Here is a 25,537-nt window from a genome sequence, read left to right on the forward strand (position 1 = left end):
TGGAACAGGGACATAGAGGAAGGGCAGGGAGGATGATACCATGATAGATGAGGACATCATGGGAATAGGAAGAGGCAGGGCACTGGGGAGGCTCTCAGGAATCCACAAAGTTGACCCCACTTTGTTCTGCTGGCAGTGGTCCAGAGGGTGCCTGGATCAGTCTACCCTAATGATCAGCCAAACAAATAACCTAGCTGTCATCAAAGAGCCTTTGTCCAGTGACTGATGGAGGCAGATGCAGAGATCCACAGCCAGGCACCAGGCTGAGCTCTGGGAATCCAATGGATGAGAGAGAGAGGAGAGATATTGCACGTGAGGGACATGGAGATCATGATAAGAGGACTTGCAGAGATGACTGGCCACACTACTGGAAGCCCATGAACTGTGGACTAATGGCTGTGGAGCCCCGTGGAACTTGACTAGGCCCTCTGGATACAGAAGATGGTTGTGTGGCTCAAACTGTTTGGGGGACATCCAGGCAGGGCGATCGGGATCTGTCCCTGGTCTATGGGCAGGCTTCTGGAATCTGGTGCCTGTGGTGTGACACTTTGCACAGCCTTGGTGCAATGGGAAGGGACTTGGATCTGTCTAGGCTCAGTGTGCTGGGCTCTGCAGACTCCCCATGGAAGACCTCTGTTTGGGGGATGTGGGGATGCGGGGTGCCTTGGGAAAGAGTGCTGGGGGTGGGAGGACTGAGGAGGGGGGATCTGTGGATAGTATGTGGAGTGAGTAGAAAATTTCTTAATATAGAAAAGTGAAAAAAAAGAGAGCTTACAGTGCTGTGGGATGGTCTGTATGTCAAGTGTGTTGCTGATTGGTCAGTAAATAAATCACTGATTGGCCAGTGGCTAGGCAGGAAAGATAGGCAAAACAAGGAGGAGAATAAAGCTGGGAAGTGGAAGGCTGAGTCAGAGAGACACTGCCAGCCGCCACGATGACAAACAGCATGTGAAGATGCCGGTAAGCCACGAGCCACGTGGCAAGGTATAGATTTATAGAAATGGATTAATTTAAGCTGTAAGAACAGTTAGCAAGAAGCCTGCCACGGCCATACAGTTTGTAACCAATATAAGTCTCTGTGTTTACTTGTTTGGGTCTGAGTGGCTGTGGGACTGGCAGGTGAGAGAGATTTGTCCTGACTGTGGACCAGGCAGGAAAACTCTAGCTACATTACAGCTCTTGCAGAGAACAAGAGTTTGGACTCAGCATTCTTGTGGAAGCTTACACCTGTCTGAAACTCAAGTTCCAGGGGCTTGTATGCACTATTTTGGCCTCCACAATCTCCTGCACATAAACTAACAAAGAAAAACATACATACATTCAAGGAGGTTAAATGAAAAACCAAATACTTATAAAGACTTGTGACTACAATCTAGTCTACATGTACCTTTACAGGGATATAATCATTGGGACAGTATAGTGTAGAATTCCCTCACAGGGCTTTTTGATTTTTCAAGACACTTTCTTTACAAAATACTACCAGCAATAATTTTACAGTGAGTCAAGGGTATATGTGAAGACACAGGTTGTTATTTATAAGGACATTATTATTGATCACATACTTGTAAACAAAATTAAATGATTGGATTTTATTTGTGCTGTAAAAGGGCCACAGAACATTGTAGGTCCCCAGACCTTCCCTAGCTCAACTGACTCAATGATAGAAGTACCACTCAGGCTATAAAACTCACCACCTAGCAGTACCACCTGCCAAACTGAATCAAAAGCCTAATCCATGATAGTCCTTATAGTACTGGGAAAGTCTCAAAATGTACTGACTTTGCTTTTTAGCTTCTGTGGATCTGCTTTTGGCTCACTGTTCTTGGTAACTGAAGTATGTCAACCCAGAACATGGTTCTTTTGCTTCAAATCTCACCCTGAGAAATGCTCAGTGCTACACTGGGGTCCTGAACATCAACTGTAGATGACATAGAGCTAATGAAGACACTATTTGGCTTAAACCTATGTCTGATCAGTCTACTTTTGTGAATATCACAAAGCAGTGCAGCACCCTTCCAGGCCCCTTCAAAAGTGCAGGTTGGATAGCAGAAGAAAGTCAACCTGAAGAATTTCTCCCCGCAGTAAACACTTACCTGTCTCATTGGAAATCTCATTTGCTGGGCAGGGGGTGCAATCAAAACAGCAGGCTGCCATTCCTTCTTGATGGATTTTTCTGAATCCAGGGTGACAATCAACACTGCATACAGCAGAGGGCATCTGAGGAAAAGCAGACAGATGCTGGGCAGGAGTTTGACTACTTCTTCAATAGTTATAGCATCTCATCATGTTGAGTAGTTAACAAGTTTTCATTCTGTACATGACCTGAGTGAACACATTTCTTTCAGTACTTTGTACAAGTCCACACATGAATATATGAGAACAAATTGATGAAGTGTTGAGGTGCATCTGAACTACTAAAAGTTCAGGAAAGTCTAGGAGTATATGTTGTGTCACCACTGGAATGCCTGAATGAACACCCTACACACCCATTGTGTAGCTTAGCTTTGTCAACTTGACACAAAGACTAGATACAAGAAAAAAAAGAAAAAAAACTTCATTGAGAAATTGTCTCTGTCTAATTGATCTCTGGTCATATTGTTCACCTAACTTTTAGTTTTTCATTAATTCTGAGAAGCACCTCCACACTTGATTCCATTTCTAAATTTAGTGGAAATGTTTTAAGTTTCTCTCCATGTAGTACAATGTTTTCTATGTTCTATTTTATAAAAAACTTATTTTGTCAGAAAATGTCCTTTCTGTTTTTCAAATTTGTTTTTTATGTTTGCTTTCCCTGAATGGATGCTGGAAATCACTCAAGATATTTTCTGTATCTTTTTCAATGAGCATATAATTTATATCCTAGCATATATTTATGTGACATAATATACTTGATTGATCTGTGTATGTTGAAACAGGCTGACATCCCTGTAATATAGTCACCTTGTGTGTAGGGACTGATCTTCCTGATGTGCTCTTGAGACCTGTTCACCAGTATTTACTTGAGAATTTCTCCATTCATGTTCATTGACTGGAGTACAATTTTCTTCTTTCTGATTCACTTTACCTGCAATGGTCTTTTTCCTATACTGCGGAGACTCTGTTCTTCTTTATGAGTACAGTAGCAAGACAATATTGTTTGTTTTTTTTTTAATTTCTTTGTCTGTGTCCATTGATTAGAGAATGGGATTCTTCAAATTCAGTTATTAATGAAAGCTATTTGGTGATTATTGTCAATTTGTGTTTTTGTAAGTTTTGATGGATTTAAAACCTTTGCTTTTCTGTCTAGTGATCTAGTGTAGTCTACATATTCCTGTGACATCTACTGATTAACTTAATATTCATTGTAAAGGAGTGTGATGTGTAAAGATACTGTGGAAGTGTCTTCCTTAATGATGTTCCAGTGGCTAAATATTCCTGCAATTTGTGTTCACCATTACAAGTTTTTCTATCTTCCTGAAATTATGAAGGACAGCTTTGTTGGGTATAGTAACTGAAGTTGGAAATTTTGTCTCTGTTTAAAACACTTAATTGATACACCCTCCTTTTAAAGTGTCTACGAATAAAGCTACTGTTATTATGATGAGGACTTTCAATGAAATTGACCTTCTCTCTTGTAACCTAAAATTTCTCTTTATTCTGCATAATTGAGATTTTAAGTAATATTCTAAAAAGGCAGGTCCTTTTCTGAACCTGTCTGTTGGGCACTCTGACTGCCTCCTGTATCTGGATGGCCATATTGCCCCTGCATTTGGTAAAATTTTGGCTGTCATTTTATTAGAAATACCTTTGGTCCTTTCACATGTTGTCCTCCTCTTGTGCCTGTACTTTCTTAATTTGGTATTATATTGATCTTCATCATTCCTTATTGTTTTATATAATGAGTTATATAATTGTATAATGAATGAATTATATTATATAATTATATTGTTTTATATAATGAATTATAATTCGTCTGTCTTGTTTCAAGTCCCAATAGCCTGGCTTCTACTTGAGATATTCTTTTAGTAACACATTTTATACAGTTTGCTGTGTGAATTGTTGTGTCTTTCATTTTAACAATGGTAGTATGGGGCCGGGCGGTGGTGGCACATGCCTTTAATCCCAGCACTCGGGAGGCAGAGCCAGGTGAATCTCTGTGAGTTCGAGGACAGCCTGGGCTACCAAGTGAGTTCCAGGAAAGGCACAAAGCTACACAGAGAAACCCTGTCTTGAAAAACCAAAAAAAAAAAGAATGGTAGTATGAATTCTCCATTGTTATTGTACCTTTATTGAATTTTTGTCTCTCCTTCATTCAATTCCTTATTATTTGCAAGTGTTTGTCTAATTGGATTGTCCTTAGAGGTAATTTGAATGCTCTTTGATTTCTGGAACATTCTTACAACTATTCTTTGAAGTCTATGTTTAGTATGTCATTGAGTTCACTGTCATGTAAGCCTATGATTGTATCATTTGGAGTCCTGCTTCCTCACTGTTTGCAAGTTTCATTTCTGCTTACAATTTGCATATCTAGAATACGGCACATATTGTTTTGATTTTATTCCTCCCTATCATTTTGTTGGATGTTTTGTAATGTTCGTTCAAGTTAGGCCTGGTAGAAGCACGCTTGTGATTTCATTGCTCTCTTCTGATCTAGTGGTACAGGCTAGTAGCTAAAACTTCAACCCATTTGCTCTGTTCTCTGAGCATAATTTTCTCATCACTGTGAAAATAGCCCTCCTGTACCATACTTTTCCCCAGTGATGTGCCAGGGTGCTACAGGCCAGGAAAAAAATATCAAAAAAGCACAAAACAAAAACAAAACAGGGCCAAAAAAAAGAATATTAACTCCTTATTTAACTCTATCTTAGCAACTTGAGATATCACTTCAGGTTAAGTTTGCACACTTTCTGGAAGTAAACCCCTTTCAAACTCAACATACAACATTATAGTAGGCAATGTAGTTCAGATACTATAAAACCAGATACATCAGAATCAATACCTACAATATATCTGGGAACACATAATGGAATATTTTATTTTCATTTTTTTTCAAAGCCAAATTATTATAATTATGAGTGCCTGTCCAACCAAGCAAGGAAAAGTACAAGTCTTTCTGTTCATTTTTTCATTTGTTTGTTTGTTGAATGAGATATGCAAGAATTAAGGTGCAAAAAATGCTCTTCTAAGGAAGGATTCATTTAGAAATTATGACTGAGGGCTGGAGAGGTGGCTCAGCAACATATCTTGCTGTTCAATCTCCCAACTCCTACACTTAGGCTCAGAATTGTCTTCAGTTCCTGGGTATCATAATCCCTCTGTGGGAATGCTTACATACCTAATACTCATATGGAACAGATATATACAGGCAAAACATCCATATACATAAAAATTCTAAAAAACAAGTTTTAATTAATAAAATATCTAAGGTGGCCCATGAAAATGTGAATGTATTGTTCGAGAAGTAGGCAGTTTAGGACCTCCTAGTCAAAGCACTTGAATAAAATTATAGAATATAAATTAATGACTTGCATATCTGTTTCTAGTTCCAAGTCTTTCCTTACAAATAGCTTCAGTCTTTCCAGCATGTGGATTCAACAAAAAAGAAGAAAATCAATAGGCAGCAATCAATGGAACCAAGAGAATATTGATAAATTTACTGTGAATAATAGCAAGTGTTGGTCATATCTAGTTTTATATTTGTTTATAAATCAGAGTGTTTCTGATATGATAAAAATATGTGTTTGTCTTAGATTTTCAAAACCTTACCAAAAAATCATATTTTTAAAATCTGAATTGAAGAAACATCATCCAAAAGTTTAAAATTATGTCTTTACATGATCATCCATCTAATTTCACTAAGTCACAGAGAAACCCAAATGGCCTCTCTTGACAGTGGCTACAACTCTGAAGTGTAGTACATCAATACATTTTAGTCAGACCCACCTGTCTACTTCCTGTGGACCACTCTGTCATATCTTCATATAAATGGAGCTGTTGACCATGTGGAAAATATGGCTTAAACTCTCCTATTTTCACCTTAAGTCCAACACCATGGGGGAAATTAGAAATGTGGTAAATGCCATACTCTGCTTGCAGTTTTTCTTTCTGATTCATATTTATTACATCTCCAACAGGATTAACAAAATGCATATTCTTCAGAAATAGGTGAAGCTGAAAGATAGGCAATATTCTTTATTTTAAGATGAAAATGATTTTATTTCATCCTAAGGCAAATTTATTGAAGGTGCCCAAGGGAGAAACTCAATGAAAGCATGTGAATAAATAAAGTTGTTGTGTTTCTAGAATTTTAATTCTCTCAGGGGAAAGCATCAAACACAAACAAAGACAAACACACAAACATCAAACATAAATATGCACCATAAACACACACATACACACACACAGACACACACACACTGACACACAAACACTTCCACACAAACACCCATGCAGAGGCACACACATAATACAGCCACACTCATTAATACACATACACACTGACACACACATATGGACAGACCTAAGCAATCAAATACAGACAAAGACACAGAAACACATAGGCACATAAAGACAAAAAACACACACAGAGAGACACACACTGATAAAAAAACATTCACAAAGAGACACACACAATAAATATATGCTCAGATACACAGTCATGAACAAACACAGGAGAGAGATATTCATACATGCAAAGTAGCACATCTATACACATGCATACAAAGTCACAGAAATGCATTTAGACAACCACAAAGACAAAAACATGTACACAGAAACAAACACAAAAACATACAGAAAATCAGATGCAAATATACTTACACACACAGGTACACAAGAAGGTGTTGAACTGAATCAGCACTATTTCCTGTAATATAGCTATCAGAGAATCACAAGGGTTAAGGTCCCCAGAGCCTACAGTGGTGTCAGAATCAGGTGAGTACACTTACGCAAACCATCCCTTATAGTGAACACCACATACATAACAAACATTGGTTTTGGTATGTGAGAGGCACTTTAAAGATTATAACATTGATGACACCAAGTACCATCCATTGAAAGATACAGTACCAAGCCGGGCGGTGGTCGCGCACGCCTTTAAACTCAGCACTTGGGAGGCAGAGCCAGGCGGATCTCTGTGAGTTCGAGGCCAGCCTGGTCTCCAAAGCAAGTTCCAGGAAAGGCGCAAAGCTACACAGAAAAACCCTGTCTCGAAAAACCAAAAAAAAAAAAAGAAAGAAAGAAAGATACAGTACCTGTGAGCAGTCGGAATCCAGTTCTCTCAGAGTCTTGATTTGCTGGTTTTCTACTTGTTGAAGAAGCATTTCATGGAGAGCATGGGCCACAGCATACACAGCATTGTATATATCATAAGCATCATCACTAAAGGCCATGTCAAAACTCTGTAGCATTAACCATTCCAGTGAGGCATTAGATGAGCAGTTCTCCAGTGTGTTACAGTTAGATGTGGAGGCTTCACAGCTAAAGTACATCCATCCCAGTCGTGCCAGGAATAGGTCTGTGTATTTGAAAGAGTTCAATGTCTGGACAAAATTTTTAAAACCAGAAATCTCAGCATGGTGGTGTGCAAAAGCAAGAGTCCCATGGAATGAGCCAACGGTGAAGTCTCTCGTACTTGTAGTGACATCCCACTGTGAGGTGGTGACCCATATTCTCTGTATATCCTGTGATTTCCACATTCTGAAGGACACAGCTAGAGTACTGCCTGTGTCACCATAAATGATAACAACATTTGTAGATGATGTCTCAATTTGCTTGTTATACACTTCAGCTCTTGACATGTATAACTCCATGTTGACTGGGATCATGATCACAAAGGCTAAGCAGACTCTTTGGACTTCACTTTCCCCTCTCAGATCTGAGAGAAATTGGAGACCCTGGTCATCATCTGAGATGGCTAGCCCAACCCAGTTCCAGTTGAAGTGAAGCATCAAAGAGACCATGGCCAGGGTCAGAGCTGTGTCCTTGGGGGCCATCTGATACAGACTGGGAAATTGTTCACGATCACTCAGGATAGGATGGAAAGGTCCGTAGGTGAGCTGAAGGACATAAAACACAGGGAGCAGCATAAGGTAGAAGACTGTCAGAAATCTCAATGGGAGCCCTGAGGTGTGTGAAGCACCAGTTTGAAATGACAGGAAGGGCTACTTTCTCTGTTACTACAGTTATAATACACTGTTAGAAACACGCAGAAAATCACCTTTCTACAATTTGTTCAAGGAAAATCACTTTGACTGCTAATTCTTCTTGTTATCTACATATCAAATGATGAATTGGAATGTCCCATTGAGTGGCTGATTAATCACACTTGAACTTGGTTTACATTAATGTGAAACCAATCTCCCCCTTATACTGTCGTCAGCATCAGCCTTAGCCAAAAAATGAGAAATATTCCATAATTTACACCCAAACAACCTCACCTGTGGATAATTGTAGAACACTAAAAGTTGTGCCAGGCTCATGGATGGTGTTAACATTGGTCCTGTAATCATTACACGACATTTGATCTTACGTTTACAGATGTAGTTAAGAAGAGGTCTATACCTTTTTGTAGTAACGTATATGAATTTTTGAAATGCTTGTTTATCATGAAAAAGATCTGTGAAGAAGTAAAACATGAGAGACACATTTGGTAGAAGATATAGATTCCTGTTGATTTCATCCACAGCAAAAGCCAAAGGCAGAGCAAATTGGTAGTTTTCAGGTGGTATTCTGAAAATAAAGCCACAGGATTTAGTATGGATAAGACTCTGTAGATGAATGCTTTGTAGTTAATACAAGGATTATCATGCATTCGATGTCATTTTCAGATATAGCTTGACAAATTCCCCTATGTTGTAAGGTTGGAAAAACAGGAGATACTTGAGAGCTTGAAAAAAACCTAAATGGTTGATGAGAGTGGATGTCACAAAAATGAGAAATGTGTTCTTGTCCACTTTGACAGAGAATTTGATCTTGGCAATTTGAGTAATGGATTCACATTTGATAAATGATATGTGTGTGTATGTGTAGGAAGCTTGAGAATGAATTTTTTTGCTGGGCCAGAAGAGGAAGCTGGATCCTGCAGAGCTGGAATTTTAAGTGGTTTTGAGGCGGCTGCCAACATGGGTGGTTGAAACTGAACTCAGATCCTTTGACAGATTAGCAAGTGCTCTTAACTGATGACTCATGTCTACAGCACCAGTTTATTACTACTTTCTATATTCTAGATATTCCTCAGTCTGGTAGAGCCAGTAGAGATTATTCCACCTGTGTGGGCTGCCTCCTAACATGCTCATAGCATTTTAGGCAGTCTGAAAATAGAACAACTATATGAGAAGATTAATGTTGATGGGATTATACACATTATTACTTTCCTTATCCTTATTTTACTATTTAAAAAATAATCATTTTCAGTGCCAGGATAAAAGCTTTAGAAAAACCTGTTAAACCTGTTAAAATGAATTATAGAGAAATTCAGATTCAGACAGAAGAAATTAACAGTGAAATTGTTTCAGGATTGGATTATAAGGTTACAGAAAGAAGGTCTATTTTTACACAATCACCCTTAATTTATCCAGTAATCATACAGCAGCTACCTGGTCAATTGAATGCACAAAATATTAGGACTCCAATTGAAATGTTATATTTACGAAAGTTTAAGGAGGCAATAGTATCTTATAGCATGCATTCCCCATTTGTAAAGCAAATGTTAAACTCCTGGTCAACTTATAATAAGATTATACCATAGGACTGAAGAGAGCGGGTAAATGCTGTTCTGGAACCCGGGGCACAGCTGCAGTGGCAAATGTGGTTCAAAGAGGTAGCTAAAAACATAAAAAATCAATGGAGGACTAAAGGTATATAAATCTCTCAGGATCAGCTTGTTGGAGAAGGCCAATATGCTTTAATACAAACAAAATGTTTATATATCCAAACCCTAATTCTATGTTGATTGGCAGCCTTGAATGCATGGAACAGAGTTGAAGAACCAGGAAAGAAAACTGAGTCATTTAAAATGGTTATACAGGGCCCAAAAGAATCCTTCATGGATTTCTTACAAAAAAACAATTTCAGCAGGAAAGACAATGGTCTCAAGTTCAGAAGCTAGCAAAATAATAATCAAATGTTTGGTTTTAGAGAAATAGAATGCAGCATGCAAGAGAACAATCAGGTCATTAAAGGCAAGATCTGCACCCTTGGAAGATTGGATTAGGGACATGTTTACTGTTGAGGCTCATGACAATGATGATATGTGGATAGGAGAAGCAATTTCAAGAGGTTCGAGGAATGTCAGACCTTTTGGATTTGGAAAGCAAGGACATTTGAAAAGGGACTGTAAACAGGCCATTTCCTAGAAACAGTGTTTTTTCAAGGAACAATGGCAACAGAATTACCCTTCCTTCTGGAGTATGCAGAAGGTGTGGTAAGGGAAAACACTGGACCAACGAATGTAGATCAACAAGGGACAGGCAAGGTAATACTTTGCCTCAGTCTTTGGGTAACTCCCAGAGGGGCCTCAGGCACACCCCAACAACAAATCCAGCTCAGACCTTTCCTGCAGTCATAGAAGAAACTCCTACTCAGAGCAACTAAATAACCCAATGCCTATTAGAATAAACCAGGCTGCTTGGGGTAATGGAACACCTGAGACAGAGAGAACAGAAAATTCAGGAGAAACCATGAAGGAATTTTTTTGGCAAACTTCTATAAATGAACAAAGACCAAAATTAACAATAAAAATAAATGGTGTTTTGTTGTCTGGTCTGGTAGACACAGGTACTGATGTGACCATAATTGCACCAGAATTTTGGCATCCAACTTGGCCTCTTCAGGAGGTAAACGGTCAGCTGTTAGGGATTGGAACATTATCGCAGGTGAAACAGAGTGCAAGATGGCTCAAATATTTAGGTCCAGAAGGACAGAGAGGAAAATTAAAACCATATGTGGTTAACATACCTATGAACCTGTGGGGTCGAGACCTGTTGCAACAATGGAATACTCAGATTAACATCCTTCCAACCTCAGAAACAAAACACAAACTAGCACATGTTTCTTAGAGAAATATTAGAAGGTATTATTTTAATGAATCGTCACCAGCCATCCATATTATTCAAGAACAGAATACAACTGATGATCATCCAAAGACACCTTTAATATGACAGACAAGCCTGTATGGGTTCATCAATGGCCTTTAACAACAGAGAAACTCCAGAATTTAGAAAAGCTAGTAGAAGAACAGATAAATGCTCTGCATTTTGAAGAATCAACCAGCCCTTAGAATTCTCCTGTATTTGTTATTAAAAAGAAATCTGGTAAATGGAGAATGGTAACAGACCTTAGAGCAATTAACAAAGTAATTCAGCCAATGGGCTCTCTACAATCTGGAATTCTATTGCCTACACTGTTACCAAAAGGATGGCCTCCTATAGTTATTGATTTAAAAGACTGTTTCTTTTCAATACCCTTACAAGAAAAAGACAGAGAAAGAATTGCTTTCACAGTACCTACTTACAATAATTCTAAACCAGTTAAGAGATATCAATGGAGGGTCCTCCCAAAGGGAATGTTGAATAGCCCAACCCTGTGCCAATATTTTGTACAACAGTCATTGGAAGTGATAGGTAAAAAAATTTCCTAAATCTGTAATTTATCATTATATGGATATTTTACTAGCTGACCCAAATGCAGATACTTTAGAAAGAATGTTTGAAGAAGTAAAGAAAATTTTGCCTTGCTGGTGATTACATATTGCTCTTGAAAAGATACAAAGAGGAGATTCTATTAACTATTTAGGATATAAAATAGGTCTACAAAAAATTAGACCCCAGAAGGTAAAAAATTGGGAGAGATTGATTACAGACTCTTAATGACTCTCAACGATTATTTGGAGACATTTCTCATCTAAGAACTATTGTTGTGGTAAAAAATTATGAACTTAATAATTTGTTCAAAACCTTAGAAGGTGACAAGGACTTAAATAGTCCAAGAGAATTATCACCTGAAGCTGAGAAAGAATTGGCCTTGGCAGAAAAGAAAGTACATGAAAGATACATGGATTGTATCCATCCAAAGCTGGATTGCATTTTGGTTATTTTACCCTCTAGACATTCTCCTACAGGAATATTAATGCAAAGGGTAGATATTATATTGGAATGAGTATTTTTACCAAATAAACCAAATAAAAAATTAAAAACTTATGTGGAAAAAATCTCTGACTTGATTTGGAAAGGAAAATTGAGACTTTGTCAATTAGCAGGAATATACCCAGCAGAAATTGTTTTACCTTTAACTAAGGAGGACATTGAAAAGTTATGGACAGAAACTGAACCTTGACAAAGAGCTTGCAGTAATCTTGTGGGAAAAATTAACAGCAAGTAACCCAAAATTGATAGAATTGATCTTATAAAGAGAGCTGATTGGATTTTTCCTTGAATTGTATGGGAAAAATGCATATCCAGAGTTCATACATTTTATACAGATGTAAGCAAACAAGGAAAGGCAGGTTACAAATCAGAAAATTTAAGTAAAGTGGTTCAAAGTCCTTATAATTCAATTCAAAAATCAGAATTGTATGCAATTCTGATGGTATTAATGGATTTTTCAGAACCTCTCAACATAGTTACTGACTCTCAGTATGCTGAAAGAGTGGTATTACATATTGAGACTGCAGAATTTATCCCTGATGAGTCAGAATTAACTTCACTATTTATTCAATTACAAGATACAATCAGGAAAAGGAGTCATCCTTTATATATAACTCACATCCAATCCCATACTGATTTGCCAGGCCCTCTAGCACAAGGTAATGATGAGATTGATAAATTATTGATAAGAAATGTGCTGGAGGCCTCAGAATTTCATAAAAAAAAACATCATGTCAATACTAAAGGTTTAAAAAAAAAGATTTTTTCCAAAACCTGGCAACAAGCCAATGAAATTGTAAGGAAATGTCCTACTTGTTCCTTTAACAATCAGACGCCATTACCAGCAGGATGTAACACAAAGGGTACTTAAAGGAAAAAAATCTGGCAGATGGAAGTTTTTCACTTTGCAGAATTTGGAAAATTGAAATGTGTACACCATACCATTGATACTTATTCAGGATTTCAATGGGCAACTTCTTTGAGTTCTGAAATAGCTGATTCTGTAATCACTCATTTGCTAGAAGTTATGGCCAACATGGGTATACCTGTCAAATTAAAACTACAATGCTCCTGATCTCAGACTGCTGGAAAGACTTTACCCTGGAGGAGGAGGGAATGGAGGGTGGGCTGGGGGGAAGGTGAGGGGGATGGGAGGGGAGAACAAGGGAATCCGTGGCTGATATGTAGAACTGAATTGTATTGCAAAATAAAAATTTAAAAAAATTTAAAAAAACTACAATGCTCCAGCATATGTCTCTGTTAAAATGTAATGTTTTTTTGCTTATTACAATATAAAGCTTATTACAGGTATACCACATAATTCTACAGGCCAAGCAGTAACAGAAAGATCAGACAGAACTCTAAAGGATATGCTAAATAAACAGAAAGCGGTAACAAAACCCCAAGAAATAGACTACATATGCTCTATTAACTTTGAATTTTCTCAGTGCTAATGAGAAAGGAACAACACCTGCAGAGAGACACTGGATAATAGAAAAAACCACAGAATTAAGTCAACCTATATATTTTAAGGATATGCTGACCACAGAATGGAAACCAGGATATGTGTTACATTAGGGACAAGGTTTTGATTTTATTTCTACAGGAGAAGATAAGCTGTGGATATCATCAGAATTGATAAAGGTTCGATTTGAACAAGAGAGACCTCTTAATTAGACGAGGTGATAGTTCATCAACCAGCATAACCATCCAATTTAAACTAACTTATACCATTAATACATGCTTTTTCATTTAATCAAATAATAACTTGCCAATAAGGAACCTCCCCAAAATTAGTCTTGGGGAAAGGTTTTTGTTTTTGTCTTTTAAGATAATGAAGGCTAAGGAATATGAAGAACCCTGGACAAATGAGACAACTGAAGAAAAAGAACAAATCATCTGTCCCAAGAAAAAGAGCAAAATGATCTATTTTTATATCATGTATAAAATTTCATAACTTTTCCTAAATGTTTGTTTTGTTCTTCTCTAAAGACATTTAACACTATTGGACTTCTTGTAGTTCCAGTTCAATTAAAATTTAATGCTGGCTTTGGAGTTGGAGAATGGTTCTCTCCTTCTTTAAACTAAAGCATGTTGTTAAAAGAAAAATGCAAACTCTCTGTATCATGCCAGAAGAAGGGGCCATCTTCTGATAGGGGACAGGAGAAAAACCAAATTAATTAAGGGACTATTCTATTACTAATAATCTCAATTCTTTGATTCTATTCTGATTCTTTAAACTTTTTTTAAAGTATAAATTTTATACCAAAATTTACAAGATTAATACATATATTAAACTTTGTTAAGATAATAATAATGGTCATATAGAATACTAATTCTAAAAAAAGGGCTTCAGTTAGCTACCTATACATGTCTTTGTGTTTGAGTCTCTTATCGGATTTCTGCAAGAAATCACGGCCAGGCCTAACATCAACTGAAGTCTCCAGGAAGAAGATGGGGCCCCACAACAACAATAATTCCACATGAACAATAATAATACCACTAAGCCGACAAATATCATCTACAGATCAACTTTGGACAACAAACTGCTCAGAGCAATTTTGAGATGGCTAGCCGAGATGATCCAATTTCAATGACTACTTGAATAAGTACTTGAGATAAGCCCTGAACTTTGGCATTATGCTCAAACTGGACAACAAAAGGATATAGCTACCTTTCCTAGAATTTGACAATTAATCCAAATTTTTTCTTTTCAGAATAAAGATATCTTCACCCATATCCAGCAAGAAGCAATTTTAAGACGCTGACGCCCACATTCCGAAAGAGGTGGTGTTGGGTGGGTGGGTTTTTTTTTTTTTTTTGGTCTTTAAAAGGGTTTTGGGTCTGGGATAATTTTCATTGTTTAGGAGCGTTGATTACAAGTTGTTGTGAAGGGTTAAGAATAGGACTAAGCAAAGGAGATTAGATTTAAGGTTCTTATTTTTAAAAAAAGACAATTACTAGTTTTAAATACTTTACATTGGAGTTGATATTTTTACATTGTACACAAATTATATATATTGAGTTTGATATTGTTAGAAAATACTATATTTATATTTCTAATCTTGTTCAAGATATTGTATTTATATCATTCATTTAACAATGTAATGCAATTTGCTGATCCTTGAATATTAATTATTACCAACTATTAGGATATAAAGTAATGAAAGTTAGTAGTTAGACATTACAATCGAACTTGTAGTCACATTAGGTGTGTTTTCAAGATCAAGCAGATATATTTTAGACAGAAAGGTCATCTTCAAACCCTTCAGAGATCTACAGATTATGGCATTTAAAATGTTTCAGTAACTTAGAAAATTTTTCTTTTTTTTATTGACTATGAGACATGTTGGCTCCTGGCAGTACCAACCTACTTCAGAGAAAATATGGGCATTGAAGAAACTGCATATGGAGTTAACTTTCATTGTGGCAAAAGTCAGCCACTGAACAACAAAGTATCCTCAAATCAACTGCTGACAAACAAGACAAAATGGACAGACAGGACATGAAACAGGGGACTGCTGATTATTGCCAAAACAAGTGTGGTTGTTGCTTTAACAAAAGACATCTTCTGAGGCCAGGACAATATGGCACCATGCCTGAAGTGGCCTTTGCAATCTGGAAATGGCACAGTGCCCTTTTCTTCGAAGGCAGCTGAACAGACAGTGGACTGATGATTTCTGGTGTGCTGTGGAACAGCAACTGAAACAGTTATTTTTGAAGAGTAACTAAACTCACACCTCTCAATAGTAGACTGGCATTTAATAGAGGGATGTGGAGAAGAACAGGATGCTGAGATGAAGCCATACACACACAGCCAAGAAGAATTGACAGCTGAATGCAAAAAAACATCAACAATTTCCAGAATTTAAAATCCTGAATCATGACATGACACTAGTGGAATTCAGGTGTTTCTGGTACATGGACTGCTCTTACCAAATGTGAGGTCAAACTGTTGACCCTGTGTGTGTCCTAGCTCACAAATGAGTCTCTGTCAGATACACTAAGCCTATAGGCTAAAGATGATGCCCCAACACTGTGGAGAAACCTTGGATAACTGTCCAGGCAGCTGCCAGTTTCTGTCAACTCACATTTATTTTGGAAGCTGCTTGGGTGCACTTCCTATTTTTATTTTTGTTAGGTAATATTTCCTTCTTAGGTCTCTGAGGGAAATGAAGATTAGATAGTTATAGTTACAGTTTAGATAGTTATAGTTTTCCTTGTTAAGAATTTTAGAAAAGAAACTCACTGAAGAGTAAGTGTATAAATTTGAAAGACATTATAAGATAGTTCTGTTAGTAATATAAGTTAGGATAGGAAGTGAATCAGGTACATTTTGGACTTACCAAAATAGGAGAGATAATGGAATTATTTTCTCTGAATTTGTTAAATGCAAATGGACTAGACACTGTTTAGGTATTTATTGCTTGTATATATGGTATATAGTTACTGTATTTTTGTATACAGTTTTTCTTATACTAATTATAAGTTTTTTCCTTTTGTTAAAATAGAAAGGGGGAAATATAGTGATATTTTACATGTGCTGAAATGTGATTTTATTTGTATGTTAATAAATAAAGTTGCCTTGGTGTCAGAGCCAATAGCAAGCCATAGCAAGAGCCAGGCTGTGTTGGCACACACCTTTAATCCTGATCACAATATAGACAGATCTCTGTGTGTTCAAGGATACAGTCAGCATGGAGACACATGCCTTTAATCTCAATACCAACCATCGAAGACCTGGAGGCAATGATGTGGAGGTCATGTGGTTGGGTTTACAACCAATGAGAAGGCAGAACAGAAAGTCAATAAAAAGACAGATACACAGGAAGTAGGTCTCTTGCTGAGGGGAAGGACAGTGGCGGCAGTGAAGGGTAAGAAAGGATTTTTAGTTTCAGCTCTTAGCTACTTCTCTGACCTCTTGGGCTTTTAATTCTGCATTTGGCTCTGTATTTCTTATTTAATAAGATTGTTACATCTGTGTTTCTTATTTAATAAGAATGTTACATCTACATCCAACCTTGGTGGAAGAATGGGTGCCTGCTCTCACTGCAGCTTGATATACCAGGACTCACTGATACCAATGGGATTCCTGTCTGTGTCTAAATAATAACAGTGAAGGAGAATTGGATGTTGGGAGGTTGGAGGATAAAGGAGCTGGACCTAGAAAGAGGGAAGGGAGGGGAACCTTTTGGTGGAATGTAAAATCAAGAAAATAAATAAATAAAATATAATAATAAATATAAAAAATGAAAAAGAAACAAATACACAAAGAAGACCAAGGGAAGCAAATTAAGAAAAAAAAAAGTCTACAAGAATACTGTTCTCTCCACTTTGTGTTATCCAACTACTGTGCATGGGACTGGTCCTGAATTGTGTCTAATAATGTACTCAGTGAGACTCCACTGGAGAAAACAGATTTTCCCTTTCAAAGCAGGTATCAGTTTCACATAGCTTCTTTTTTAGGGGTGAGAAGTTGTGTCCACTTGCTCCTCACAATTATGAGACATCATCTGAACTTGTACCATTTGAACCTCAACACGTATTGGTCACGCTCTCACAGTTTGGGTGAGCTTATATACATATCAGTGCCATTGTGTCTGGAAGACACTGCTTCCTTGGAGTTATCCATCACCTTTGACTCATAATTCTGTCTGTCTCCTCTTCCGTATAGATCTCTGAGCCTTGAGTTAAAGGAATTGATGAGACAACTCACTGAAGACAATGTGCTCCAAAGTTCCTCACTCTCTGCACACACTGTGCACTTGTGGATTTCTGGGTTAGTTCCCATCGACTACAAGAAGCATCTTCTCTGGTGAGAGTTGAGTGATGCACTGATCAATGAGTATAGCAGAATATCATTAGGACTCTTTTTGTTTCTGAGTTTCTTAAACAGAATAATAGTACTAGATTTTCCCCTATGTCTTTGACATGTATACACTGAGGTTCTAGGAATCTTTATCCATATCAGGTCGAGTTCCATTTCATGGAGTGGACTTTAAGTCCAGTCAGACATTGCTTGGTTAAACCCCTAATATTTATGCCATTTTTGTACTTATGTATCATGCAGGCAGGTCACCATTGTAGATCACAGAGTCTGTAGCTGGATTGGTAGTTACAATTCTAATCTGGTAGAATGCAGAGTACCTTCCAGTACCATGAATGCAAGTCAGTGGTGGTGAAGGCTTTAGGTAAGCACTAGCTTGACCTCTCCATGTTCAATGAAATAGTAAGTGGTGTGTTCTGCAATAAAGTTTTACCAGAAACTTGTATGGAGTAACCCATAATCTTGGGAATAGCAAATGATGTTTGGTAGTTTCCATAGATGCCCTCACCAAGATATGTAACCTGTTCCTGGCATTAGATAAATATTTGGTGCAGAAAATGTCTAGCTGGGGCACTAATCCCCACTTTATTTGGTGATTCCATTTAGATTTCCTTCACATGTGTAAATACTTTAGGAACCTTCCAAGTACCAGGTTTCCAAATAGTTTTCAACTGGCCTTGAGTGTGAGTTGTCCTTCTAAACACACCCACATTTACCATTCTCTGCCATTCACTCCCTATTTAATCTTCTATTTCTAGTTTGCCCTGTGTCTCTCCATAACAGTGTGTTCCATTTTCCTCTCCATGTTAGATCCTCCCCTCCCCCTGTCCCTTACTACATACTTAACTTCTGTGGTTATTCAGATGGTAGCATGCATATCAAAGTTTTAGAAGCTAATAGTCACATGTGAAAGAAAACATATATTTGTCTTTTTGGGGGGTCTTAGGTACATTTCTCAAGGTGATTTTCACTAGTTCCTATAATTACTTGTGTATTTCTGGAATTCCTTTTTAAAAGTTTATGCATTATTTTATATTCTGACCACAATTTCCCCTCCCTCCTCTCATCCCAATACTTTCCCCTGCCTCACTTATTCCTTGCCCCATCCACTCCTCCTACTTTTCTATTCAGAAAGAGTCAGGCTTCCAATGCTTATTGACAAATTATAACATATCAAGTATCAGGAAGACTAAGCAACTTCCCTTATATTAAGGCAGCCCAGTATAAGGAGTAGGGTCCCAATGCCAGCAAAAACGTCAGAGATAGCCCCTCTTCCCACTGTAAGAAGTCCCACAAGAAGATGAAGCTGCACAACTGTCACATATATGCAGAACACCTTGGTCACTATCATGCATGCTCCCTGTTTTTAGTTCAGTCTCTGCGAACTCCTATGATCTGAGGTTAGATTTTCTGTGGGTTTTCTTGTGATGTCCTTGATCACTCTGGCTCCTATGCTCTTTCTCTCTCTCTCTCTCTCTCTCTCTCTCTCTCTCTCTCTCTCTCTCTCTCTCTCTCTCTCCTGTAGGATTCCCCAAACACAGAACAGGGTCTGACTGTAGGTCTCTGGCAATGTTCAGGAATTTCTTTTAAAAAAAATATTACAAATGAAAAATAACCCCTTATAATTCAAATGTGCTATGATATCATTATCCATTCCAAAGTTGATGAGTTTCTAGGATGCTTACAATTTCCAACTGTTAAAAATAGAACAAGAATGAAAATGACAAATAAGTATCTGTGTAGCAAGATGCAGAATACTTTGAGTATGAGCCCAAGAATAGCATAGCTGGATCTTGAAGTAGATAGATCCATAACCTCATAAGGAATTGTCACACTGGTTTCCATAGTGGCTGCACATGTTTTTACCAGAACAAGCAATCGATAATGTTCCCCGCTCCTGGAATCCTCACCAGCATGTGCTGTCATTTGTATTATTGATCTTGGCCATTCTGACTGATGTAAGAGGAATTTTCTAAATAGTTTTTATTTGTATTTCTGAGATGGCTAAGGATGATTTCTTTAAGTGTTGTTCACACATTTGTGTTTAATCTTCTGAGATCTCATGGATTAATATTTTACCCCATTTTTAATTTGGCTATTATTTGCTTGATGTTCTTATGCATTTGAGTACTAATCCTTAATGTTCAGTTTCCTACCAATATTTGTTGAGTAGACTGAATCTTCTACACTGGTTGTTGCTGAAAACTTTTTCAAATTTCAGGTGATTATACCTGTGGAACTGAATTATGAGTTTTCCATTTTGCTTTCCCAAAATAATTATATGATATACAGTTAGCACTCTGATCCTCTGTTACTGTTGCCCTGGGTTATAAATGGAACACATGCATTGTGATACCTCCAGTGCTGTGGGATGTTCTGTATGGCAAATGTGTTGCTCTGATTGGTCAATAAATAAATCACTGATTGGCCAGTGGCCAGGCAGGAAGTATAGGCGGGACAAGGAGGAGAAAAAGCTGGGAAGTGGAAGGCTGAGTCAGAGAGCTACTGCCAGCCGCCATGATGAGAAACAGCATGTGAAGATGCTGGTAAGCCACGAGCTACGTGGCAAGGTATAGATTAATGGAAATGGATTAATTTAAGCTGTAAGAACAGTTAGCAAGAAGCCTGCCACAGACATACAGTTTGTAAGCAATATAAGTCTCTGTGTTTACTTGGTTGGTTTTGAGCAGCTGTGGAACTGGCAGGTGAGAGGAATTTGTCCTGACTGTGGGCCAGGCAGGAAAACTCTAGCTACACTACAGCATTGTTTCCTTTCTTCACCTTTGCTTGGTCTATCTGGAATCTGATTTTTTATGGGAAATTTTGGATTGTTTTTGCCTATTTTTTTTAGTTATGTTTCAATGGAATTTTGATGGAGATTGCATAGAATCTTAGATTATTTTGGTAATGTAACCAAGTATTAATGTGCAATACTGATTGTGCCAACACATCACCATATCAGGTAGTTTTATCTTCCATTGTCTCCTTTTTCTCTCCTCACTGTTACAAAATCTTCACCATGAAGAACCTTGACTTGTTTGAATTTATTCTCAGGTATTTTATTGTAAGAAGCTATTGTAACTGTGGTTGCTTTCTTGACTTCTTTCTCAGTATCATCATTCTTTGTACACAAAAATGATATTTTGTCTCTTGATTTTGTATTCTCCTGTTTTCCTGATGGTATACATTAGGTCTAAGACACACTCAGGGAGTGTTGACCACCTCATGTACAAGTTCATACCATTTGCTGGTGAAAAAGTTTGACTTCTTTTCTTGATTCATTCCGTTCTTTTTTCTGGACTTATTGTTTTAGCAGAAAATGAGCAAGACTTACTTTTGTAATATATGAATGAGTGTCCTCCCTCCTTTTGTGTTTTTAGGGAAGGTTCTCAGTTGTCTTCCATTTGATGTAATGCTGGACATGGGTTTGTCCTGTGCAGACTTCATCCCATTGAGACATTATCCTTCTATCTCTAATGTTTCAGGGATACTGTAGATTATCAGATGCCTTTTCTGCATCTGTTGAGATGATCATGTCATGCCTGCCTTGTCTATTAAAGCTATCTGTGACATTCACTGAGTTTAGGTGTTAAACCATCTTTCTAACCCTGGAATGAAGCCACCTAGTCCACAGTGGATCTTGCTGATACATACTTGAATTTGGATTGCATGTATTTTCTGGAGAATATTTGGTTTAAGTGCATCAGTGACATTTGCCTATAATTGCCTTTTCCTTTATTCTGTTTTGATGATTCCTTATCTGGTTTTAGTGTCAGGGACATACTGAGTTTTTAAAATATCATTGTTTCTATTACCTTCCTTTCAATTTCTGAGAATTGTTTAAATGACATTCTTGTTGCATTTTCTTTAGGTATCTGGTAGAAAAATTAAACCAAGATGTGGCAAACACCTTAAGCAAATCTACTCTGAGGATTGAGATTGAAAGAGTAATCAAAAAAAAAAACATCTTCCACCTAAAAACCCACCAGACTAGTAGTAGTAATTACCAGATGCAAATAAATTTCCAATAACCAACACCAATGCTATTAAGCAATTAAATTATTCCATTCAGCAGAAATAGATGAAGTACTTTCTAAATATAGATATGAAGGCAATGTCAGCCTGATGTCCAAACAGACATGCTCCATTATGACCAGCTATTTGTAGATTCTTAATATAGTACTTTTAAAACCAATTAAAGAACACCTTAGATTAAATCATTCACAGTGATCATAGACTTCTTTCCAGAGATGTAACCATGAATCAGGATAAGGAAATCTATAAATGTAGTGTATTGCATAAATGGCTTAAGAAATGAATCACAGTGTCATCTGGCTAGATGCAAAAAATAATTGGGACAAAAATTCAACCTCTTTTCCTATCAAAGAACAAAAGAGAAACCAACAACAGGCTTCCATATTTGAGATCCTAAACACTTCACAGAAAATATTTACATCAAAATGACAGAATACAAAATTACCAAAAAACTCAGTTGTTTCCCTATAAACAAAGAACACATTTGCTAAGAAAGAAATTAAGGAAACTGCATTCACAATTGCCTCACAAATATGATAAAATAAACTTAATAAAAACTTGAAGGACATCAGTAATGAAAATTTTTAAATAATGAAGACTGAATATATCATTAGTAGATGGGGAAATCTTACACACACACACACACACACACACACACACATATATATACATATGAATACTCATTATTGTGAAAATGATTCCTTTAAAAAATTAATTGAGAGAACATAAGGGAATGGGGTGGTCGAACTGGAATTGGACAGAGTGGGACATCAATGAAAGAGATAACATGATAAAGGGAGACATCATGGGGATAGCTAGAAACTGAGTACTAGGATAGTTCCCAGGATTCCACAAGAATACCCCAGCTTAGACTACTAGCAATAGTGGAGATGGTGCCTGAATTGGCTTACCCCAGTGATTACATCGGTGAACACCCTATGTATCACCATAAAGCATTCATTTAGTAACTATTGAAAGCACTTGTGGAGATCCACAGCCAAGCACCAGGCTAAGCTCTAGGAGTTCAGTTGAAGAGAGAGAAGAGGGATTCTATGAGCAAGGGGCATCAAGATCATGATAGGTAAACCTACAGAGAAAACCATACCAATCTAGTGGGACCTCATGAACTTTGCCCAACAGCTGCAGAGCCTGCATGGGACTGAAATAGGCCCTCTGCATAATGGGGACAGTTGTGTAGCTTGATCTGATTAATGGGCCCCCTGGCAGTAGGATGAATATCCATCCCTGGAGCAGAAGGTGGCTGTTTGGAGCACACTATATATGAAGGAACAACTTTCACAGTCTTGATGCAGAGTGAAGGCCTTGGACCTGCCACTGCTGAATGTACCAGGCTCTGCTGATTCCCCATGGAGGATACCTTATTGGAGAAGGGAATGAATAGTGGTTTGGGGAGGGGAGAAAGCTGGAGGGGTGAGAGGAGGGAGGAGAGGGAGATACGTGGTTGGTATGTAAAATCAATAAAAAAAATTCCTTAACAAAAAAAGAAACCCGAAAAAGAAGAATACAGGTAAATGTAATTATCAGAGAATAAAATATTTAGATGTAAAACTACAGACACACACATCATTTATAGTAGCAGAGATGACCCAGTGTGTAGCCTCTCCATCCCAGTTCTCAAATGTTGACAGCTACAACAGGCAGCTCCTGCCCACTATAGCAAGTGAGAAGGAGGGTAAGCAGTCACCACTATAAGTGATATCCTAGCTTTTTCTGGAGGAAAACACAACATTTGAAATGCAGACATTCCTTTTTGACTTTGAAGATAGAGATAGATCTGGCCTTTGTAATCCCTAAAAACCTGTGACTGTGCATGTGTTCAAGTGAGGGAAGAACAAAGGACACACCCAAGTACCTCACAGTAGACAGATCTCATACATCCTTCTCCTCACAGCTGCAGAGGTGTGGAGTGATCACATGCAGAGTATCTGAAAGCTTAACTAAATGGCTACATGGATACTCTCCCCAGTGAGGAATGGCACAAATATTAGAGACCCTGCATGTGCACTAGGAGTCACACACTGATACATGTGACATTAGCAGACTCTGGAAGAGACTCGAATGAGCCTTGTGACTACTGAACTCATTGTGGTAGTCTGGAGTGTCTTGTTATAGGACACCCCTGTCTACCTCACAATGGCACCTGTGAAAAGGAAGGCTGCCTATGGTAGAACAAAGTAAAGAATGCTGTTTTCACTTGGCTTTCAGCCTTGTAAATGGAGGCTAATTGGAAGAAAATTTAAAAGTCTCATACCTTGTTAGTAGGAAAACAGTGATTATTACAAATCAAAACATATTTTGCATCAGACCTTGGAGATAAGATTGGGAGAAAGGACGGAAGCTCCCAGCATCTCTACCCATTCACACACCTATCACGCCTTATATGTCATGACATTTATATGAAAAATGCAAACACACTTACAGCACATCCAGGGCAAACCTGAAATTCTCTTTCAAGTCCACCTTCACTTCACTGCTCTGCCCTGCAATAAGGTAAAAGACACAACCTGTCACCACCTCTCCATGCTTGTATTCATTCTGCTTCATTCTCCAAAAGCACTTGGGGTGAGTGGGGTTGGACATGAGGAGAGGGATGTTCAGGAGCCAGAGGAAGAAATGCAGAGTGAGCATCAGGTCCTGCTTCCAAATCTCTAAGCTGGTAGTGTGGTCTGTGGATGCAGAAGAGTTTATCAAATGGATAACCATGTATACACATCTGCTTTTATGTCTGCTGCCTACTGGAGAGATCACTTATGTGGCTGAGATGCCTTACTCTCCAGGTGGTTCCACTACCCTGGAGAAATGTGAAGCACTCTCTGTCCTAGGGCTCTGCAGCTGACGTCCACGGCAGATGTACAAAAACATGGGTTGGAAAACAATCTGAGGACATCTCAGCCTCAGGTCCTATGACATCAACTCATATCCCTGGGTATTGAGGCCCATGGGAGAAAGCAATGGTGGGCAGATTGGTCCCAGGACAGTGTCAATGAGTTATTTGTTTCAACACCTTTAGAAATGACCTCAGCAGAAAATATCAGAAGATCGACAGTTAGATGTAAAGGTAAAGAATTGAAATGACCCATGACAATCAGAGTTTATGTGGACACACTGTGTGTTCTACTCCCAAGAGCAAATGAGAAAACCTCACTCTCTTGTGTATGGCATCCACCACTCATAGATCATGAGCAGTATGGCCCATGCTACATCAGTCACACAGACCATATAACCAACCCGTATCCCTGCTCTCCATTGTGTGATGCTCCAATAATCAGGTCAAATCCACAATTTCCTTGGCTTATACTGTGTGCAGAAATGCCAAGGCCATCATTCTCCATGAGAAACTAAGTTGAGTATTTGGATATAAAACATGACCTCCTTCTCTGAATTCAGTTCCTTCTGGTGACCTATTTCTTCAAATTTATCCTTCATTATCTATTTGCTCATGCTTATCTCAAAACTGAGTAGCAACTCCAAAGCAGCACTGTGTCCAGGAGCTTAGAACCCATTAGAAACTGGGAATGAAGCCTGTGTTCAA

General features: G+C 38.0%; 1 pseudogene; it reads right to left on the bottom strand.

The window, feature by feature from the left end:
* LOC131901538 (vomeronasal type-2 receptor 116-like) overlaps positions 1-24,758 on the bottom strand; it is a 38,145-nt pseudogene extending 13,387 nt beyond the window's left edge.
* Between the last annotated feature and the right edge of the window lie 779 nt (positions 24,759-25,537).

The sequence above is a fragment of the Peromyscus eremicus genome, unplaced genomic scaffold (assembly GCF_949786415.1).
Source record: "Peromyscus eremicus unplaced genomic scaffold, PerEre_H2_v1 PerEre#2#unplaced_106, whole genome shotgun sequence".
Classification (NCBI taxonomy): domain Eukaryota; kingdom Metazoa; phylum Chordata; class Mammalia; order Rodentia; family Cricetidae; genus Peromyscus; species Peromyscus eremicus.